Genomic DNA, 7,581 nt, shown 5'->3' with positions numbered 1-7,581 from the left:
ATATATAAAGAAATTTTGATAACCCAAACAATAAAACATTATTTAACACTGAGAAGAAATGAGCTGTCAATTCATGAAAGGACAGAGGAAACCTGGTTAGTGTTGCTCATGGAACCTTTCTGAAAAGGCTTCATAGTTCATCAACCCAGTCATCTGATATTTCAGAAAAGATAATAGTTAGAGATGGGAAAACTTGCAGGTTTTCTCTGGGAATTATGTGGAAAGAATAAATAAGCAGAACACAAAGGACTTTTAGGACGAGGAAAGCACTCTGCGTGATGCTATAATGCTATTCTAGTTAAATATCTATTTGTTTAAATTAGAAAATGCTTAGTAACAAAGAGTAAACCCTAACCTGAGGTCAGAGGACACCAGGAAGAAATTTACATTGTGGCATGAGAATTTAATTGATCACAAAAATAACTATAAAAATAATGTTGCCAAGTAAGGATCACAATTTTGTCTAACAGACTAAGACATTGGTATGCTCTTCATTATCAAAATACTAATGTAGTATGGGGCTTTTAAGTTGGTGAAAAATTATGGTTCATTATAAAGCATGACCAGACTGTATAGTCTCCCTTAACCAAATGGAATACTGTATCTACACAATCAGGATCTAAAAGAACTAATTCTAATTCGGTTTGGTTGCTATTGTTTTTTATTTTTGTGCTTATTTTCATAAAATTCAAATGTTTTATATTATTTTATTTTTTCCTTTTATTGAAAATACATTAATTCCGAATGCAATAGTGATTGCAGTTTCTCTTCCCTCTACTCATGCCAGTTCCTTCCCACCTCTCCTTTCAAAGAGATCCAGTCCTTCTCCTCTTATTAGAAAAAGAAAAATAACAAAACAAAACAAAAAACAAAAAACAGACTTCTAAAAGATAACCAAACATGACAAAACAAAATAATAAAATCTATCACTTTGATGCTGAACAAAGCAACCCAACAGAAAAAAAAGAGACCTAAACGCATTCCTAAGAATGAGACCTACTTGTTTACACATTTAGAAATCATTTAACAATACTAACCTGGAAGCTATAAAATGTGCTTGATGCTCCATCTCTGTGAATTCATATGAACCTCACTCAGTCAATTGAGATACCTTGCTCTCCTAGTGTCCTCTATCCTCTTTGTGTCTTTCACAATTTCATCTCCTCTGTGTCTTTAGTGAAGGAATGTATTCTGTAGTCCACCAAATGGGAAAAGTAAACACCAGTCAGCCACAAGAACTTTGACCTAAAATTTATCTAGCCTGCAAGATGAGCTAGAGTATTGGCAGCACAGAATTTGTGTGAGTACCCAAACAATGTCTAATTTGACTTAAGGCCCACTCTACAAGATGAAACCCATATTGGACATTGTTTGGATGACCAAGAACCAGAGACTAGATCGTCTGGAAACCTATGATAAGTTCTCTTAGACTCTGAGCCATCTCTCCATCCTCACTCAGGTGTGGGATGAGAGAGAGAAGGAGAAGGTTGGGGAAAAGAATCAAATTTGTTGGGCTGGATGCATCTCTGGGATTAATCTGAGACCTGGGATGGGGAGGCTCCTGGGAGAGTATGGGGTTGGCCCTAAGACTTATAGCAGAATGAAATATGGAGAATGAAGTGGATTTGCAGTCAGATGAGGGGTTCACCAACCCACTCACAGAGTCTTCAACCCAAACCTTGTCCTGTCTATAAGATGTTCAGGGATAAAGATGGAGCAGATATTGAGTGAATGGCCAACCAATGACTGGCTCAACTTGAGACCTACCACTTGGAAGAGAGACCACCCCTGACACAATTAATGATACTCTATTATGCTTGCTCCTGGGAAACTTCAACAAGCAGTGGATGGAGGCAGATGCAGAGACCGGTAGCCAAACATTAGACAGAGATCGAGGGTCTTGAGGAAGAGTGGGGAATAGAATTTAATGAAATGGAGGGGTCAAGGACACCAAAAAAAGACCTACAGAGTCAACTAACCTAGGCGCATGGGAGCTCACAGAGACTAAACCAAAAACCAAAGAGCATGCATGGGCTACACTTAGCCCTCCCCCTGCCATTTGCAGCAGATATGCTGCATTGTCTTTGTGTAGGTCTCCTAACAACTGGAGCATGGACTGTCTCTGACTCTGCTGTCCGCCATTTGATCTCCTTCCACTAACTGGACTGACTGGTTGGACCTCAGTGGGAGAAGATACACTTAGTCCTGCTGTGACTAGATGACCCAGGTAGGGACGCTATCTAAGCAGGGCTTTATCTTCTCTGAGGAAAAGGGCAGAGAGGTAAAAATAAAAACATCTGTGGATGCTGGAAAACAAAATAAAGAAACCTGTGGTAAAACGAAACACCACAAAAAGTATCAATAACATTTATTTTAGAAATTTAAACAACAACAACAAACAACAACAACAAAAAGAAAATTGATAGCTTATTTTGACTTTGGTACTAAATAGCATCTTTACACTGATTATTCATGCACACTGTATTCTCATTGATAAGGTTGCTTTTCATGGGGGACCTTTATCAATCTTTTAATGTGAATGCTATGTACTATGCATATTTGCTGTAACTGATTAGTTAAACATGATTGACAGGTGCACAAAAGCCAAGTTTCTCACTGTTGAGATGTAACTGTAGAAAACCAGAAAAAGGGTACCAAACTGACCCATGTCATAATGAATTAGAGTTGAAGGCACTAATCTAGGATGGATATCAGCTTAAAAGATGGAGGTTGCTACATGAGAAAATGTTTTGAAATTTGGAGATATTCTAGATACAAAGGTATTTACAAGTTATAGGGTATACATGTCTTCATTTTCTATCAGATGAGATTATATAGAGGAAATAATTTTCTATAGGTACCACCATCACAGTCTTAATTTTTAAATACTATTTTTGCATAAAATAATAGGGTATTCTTAAAGAAAACTTTGATTGTAGACTAAGGTAGGAAATATATTACAAACAGAGTATAGCATTTCCAAATGTCTTAGGTAAATCGTGTCTCAACTGTAAAAAAAACGGATTGTTTACTGATTGCAAGAATCCCAGAAAGGAAAGGAAGGCTAGAAAGGGCGAGGAGAAGGGAGTAGAATTGAGAAAAGGGAACAAGAGAGGGAAAGAAGGAGATGAGGACATACAAATGCATACACCTACACACATACATGCACACACTCACTGAGAGAGGGAGAGAGAAAGAAAGCAGGGCTTTATCTTCTCTGAGGAAAAGGGCAGAGAGGTAAAAATAAAAACATCTGTGGATGCTGGAAAACAAAATAAAGAAACCTGTGGTAAAACGAAACACCACAAAAAGTATCAATAACATTTATTTTAGAAATTTAAACAACAACAACAAACAACAACAACAAAAAGAAAATTGATTGCTAATTTTGACTTTGGTACTAAATAGCATCTTTACACTGATTATTCATGCACACTGTATTCTCATTGATAAGGTTGCTTTTCATGGGGGACCTTTATCAATCTTTTAATGTGAATGCTATGTACTATGCATATTTGCTGTAACTGATTAGTTAAACATGATTGACAAGTGCACAAAAGCCAAGTTTCTCACTGTTGAGATGTAACTGTAGAAAACCAGAAAAAGGGTACCAAACTGACCCACGTCATAATGAATTAGAGTTGAAGTATTATTGATACTTGGTATCAGAGTTAAGATGAACAAAGGTATCACATTAAAGGGTCCCTAATGACTATAGCTGATATATCCTTAGCAAAATAGCAAGAAGAATCAGAACAGTAACTTGAAGTTATAAGGTCAATGTAAAATACATATCCATGAATCTATATTGATATAAATTATTGGATAAATAAATATGAATCTTTATTCTAAATTCTTGATATACCTTAAATTTTTAACTATTAAAATTATAAATTTTCTTCTTTTTCAAGCCATTTTATTGAAAGAGGATCTTTTGTAGCCTAGGCTAGTCCCAAACTCATAAATTCATGTGTGACCTTAAACTGCTGATCATTTTGCATCTAGGTCATGAGTGCTTAGACTGCTGAAATATAATCCACCACCTTGGATTTATTTGGTGCTGGGGATCAAATTTAATCCTTTGATTATTAAAGTCAAGCACTGTTCCAGCAGATACCTGCAAGCCATAAAGTCCTTCAAAGAAAAAGAAATGATGCTTTTATTCTCAAGAGAAGGTTTTCTTGTTGTGTCTACTACATTCACCCTTTCAAGTTATACAGTGACAATGACAACCCTGGAGGACAGCAGTGAAGTATTTTTTTGAATAAGAATTAGCAGCAACTATAGCAACCATTTCAAATATGGCTTCTGGGTTACAACAACTAAACATATTGTGCAACTATTTTCTAGAAAATGTCATTCTTTTTCATCTTCATAAAGAGAGAGGATTTGTGATGGTGTGCATACAATTAGAAAAAAATACAGTAGGTATTAGTTTTAGCATGGGGTTATTAACACTACCATCATGCAACATAATATAGTCTAAGTAGATTTGGAATACTTAAACATCCTTGCAGACACTTTAGTAAATTACAATGAATACAGTGACTTAAGAGAAGAAAAATGTGTTGGCTCTTGGTTTTAGAGTTCAGACATTTAAAAGTACTTGTAAGCAGGATCATATTTGTCTGAAAAGTTCCACAGCAATGTTTTCTATGCCTTATCCAGCATTGGGTGACTACTGGCATTTGTTGGCTTGTGGCAATTTTTCTGTTTCATCTCCCCACCTTCAGTTCTTATAGGTAGCTTTACTTCTAAAGGTACTTATGAATGAATGTGATTATGTAGCAAGTCTATATAATGAAATAATATAAATTATTATCAAAAGATCACAGTTATTCACACATTCTTACATATAAATTAATATTAATGCATTAATACTATATCAAGTAAAACATTCATGAGGTACTGTATACCATGAGGCTGGAACATCTGATGGTACCAAAAGTTGAGGAATGCTCAAAAAGCAAAGTAGGCTAACAGAAAGACATAAACATATACAAAGAAAGTAAGAAAAAGTCGTAATATCACTCTACACCCAAGGGATTAAAAATTAAAGCATGAAAAACAATGACCACAAAACATGTATAAACTTACAAACCCAATGCAGAGGACAAAAGGAACATTTTCTTAAAAGTAAAGACAGAATGAGAAACATTCTAGGGAAGGGAATTAGAACGAAATCACTATCAGAATTCTTTCCGTTTTCTTCCTTTATCAATTATGCAATAAGGTTGTGGGTGGCAGACTGTTTACCTAGCATGTATGGGATCCTCAGTTTGACCTTAGTGTAACAAAACAGAAATAAAAAGAGAAAGAGACAAAACAATAGAAAAATAAGGAAGGATGGAGGAAAGGGATAAATGGCTCAAATAATTAAAAATAAAAGCAGTTTGAGTTGATAATAAAAGTCCTCCAGCCAAATATTATAATGACACTATCTTTGTAAAAACTTCAGACGGGTATACTAGACGCATCCATTTTTATTAATATTATTATTGTTATAAATAAGGTTGCAATGTTAGGGCTCAAGGATGACTTTTTAGAATATATCAGTTATATAATAATAAAAATGTCAAATGCATACTTTGGTCAGAAAATTTTGTGAACAAAATCGCCCTATGTAAGCTATATATTATCTTGAAATTTTTTACAGCATCCAGTCTAGGATGCTGACAAAGTAAGGTGTTGTGAGCTTTGGCTGTAATTTCTGGTACAGGACTTAACATTATACATGAGGTTGTATCCTTATAATTACATTATACTTTGTCATTTTTATTCTTATTACTCTTTTGTAGATAATCTGGTCCTTTGTGACTTTCCGGTGGAAAGTATCACAGCACAGTAAATAACTCAGACCAGTAATCTTTACATCTGTCTTAATCTTAATAAGAACAATACATCTCTGAAACTTAGATGGTGGAAATAAGTTGGGCATCTATTGCAATAAATTTGGGCTCTATGATAAAGGTTTAAAATAATTTTTCAAAGAAGCAAACCTTCTGTCATAGGATGTGGCTAGGGTGTGGGGGTGGAAAACTCAGTTATCTTTAAGGGACTGCCCAGTGGAGTTTGGCCATGCTCCCGTGAGTTTATGAACAACAAAAATTGGACTTGGTATTTTTTTCTTAATTCCTTTTTATCTTCTTTTGTTTGGGGGGAGATGAGAAGTATGGGGGAGGATCTGGGAGAATTAGAATGTGATTGAGTTGCATTACATAAAATTTTTAAATAATAAAAATATTAAGTTTTTTAAAAGCTATAGCTGATGACATTTTATACTTCATGCTTTAATGTAGAAAGGAAAGATTGACTGTCAATGCCTTTGTAACATAGAACGATCATGAGTAAGTGATAGAAATCTGGAGAATTTCTTCAAAATCTATAAAGACTCAAAGAGGTGGTAGACTTAAAGATGCTGATGAACTTACAGGTATCTCTTCAGGAAATATGGTTTTGTGACCCTAGCTGACAGAAATGGTAGGAATGTCAGCTCTAAACTGTCAACTTACTTGAGAATTTAATTTGGTTAAAAAAACGGTTTTATTCAAATTCATGTTCCTCTCCAGGGTAGTCGGTGCAAAAATATCCATCTGATGATTATTTCAGGTGCTTCTGATGGATATAGCTATGTCTCTAGCTGCATATGTAGCAGAGGATGGCCTTGTCGGCCATCAATGGGAGGAGAGGTCCTTGGTATTGTGAAGATCCTATGCCCCAGTACAGGGGAATGCCAGGGCCAGGAAGTAGGAGTCAGTGGGTTGGGGAGCAAGGTGGGGGAATAGTATAAGGGATTTGGGGATATATTTGAAATGTAAATGAAGAAAATATGTAATAAAAATGCAAAAAGAAAAAAGAAAAGAAAAGAAAGAAAGAAAACTGACCATGGTAGTGGAAGCGAGGTAGGTAGAGGCAAGACCTTCAGCAGAGTTTAATGTCATCTTTGCCTACACTGCAAGTTCAAAAAATTAGAAAACACCACCCAACACAAAAAACAAATTCAACTGTCTGCTAATTTGTTTATGGCTCTTAAATTGAGAATGGTAGATGTATAAAGCACTGAATTCATTCAACACAGCTGAATAATCATTCCCTCACACTGGCTGAAAAATAGCAAAGCATTAGCCACTTCTATAAACACCACCCCCAACCCCAAACCAAGCAAATATAATGTTAGAAACCCATAGGTGATCTCTTTCCCCCTTTTCATTAATCTTTCAGTAAACAAAAATTTCATGTATAATTCCAAAGGAAACAAATTTACATGTACTCTTTGCACATAATTAAAAACTGGTCATAAACTACATCACAAATGCAATACCTCACTTTCTGTATGAAGATCAACTTCACTAGCACACTGCATGGAACTAAAAAAGTTGCTGAACTTCTCATTAATTTTTTCTACTAGTTCCTTTAAGGGGTTCAGCCACCTTTCTTTCACCTACAAGTAAGAGGCAAAACAAAACGACACTGAAAGCAGTACTATCCATACTGATATAGAACTTTACACAAAATAAATTCTATAACAGAGTCAATTTGGTTATAAAAATAATTTTTGTTTCAGGAGAATAAAATTTATTT

The sequence above is a fragment of the Mus caroli genome, unplaced genomic scaffold, assembly GCF_978045245.1.
Source record: "Mus caroli unplaced genomic scaffold, Mus_caroli_1 scaffold_3, whole genome shotgun sequence".
Lineage (NCBI taxonomy): Eukaryota > Metazoa > Chordata > Mammalia > Rodentia > Muridae > Mus > Mus caroli.
The sequence above is the reverse complement of the archived record's forward strand: the minus strand, read 5'-3'. Positions refer to the sequence as shown.